The sequence below is a fragment of the Penaeus monodon genome, chromosome 33 (genome assembly GCF_015228065.2).
Source record: "Penaeus monodon isolate SGIC_2016 chromosome 33, NSTDA_Pmon_1, whole genome shotgun sequence".
Taxonomy (NCBI): Eukaryota; Metazoa; Arthropoda; class Malacostraca; order Decapoda; family Penaeidae; genus Penaeus; species Penaeus monodon.
Window position 1 is genome coordinate 6878949 of NC_051418.1, and position 347 is coordinate 6879295.

The following is a 347-nucleotide window of genomic DNA, read 5'->3' on the forward strand; positions in this document are numbered from 1 at the left end:
TCGCCACAAATGGCCACTGTAAAAGGTCATCAGGTTGCCATCGACTGTAACTCCGATGAGGTCACGAGGTCATGCCGAAACTGCAGACGTCATGATAGGTCAGAATCCCCTGACCCCAAGGAAGTTGTCTCGATGGCCATGACTTGGACCGTACATTGCCCGCCTCCAGGCTGTGTAACATCAAGCGTACAAACTGTAGTTGTTTCACTGGCCATGACTTGAACCGTACCTTGGTAACTGACAGGCAATCTAGCTAAATGTGTTTGAGTCGTCTCACTGGCCACGAAGAGGACCGTACCTTGACTTCTTCTTTTTTTTTTGCGACAAGGAATGTCGTTGTAAGCATC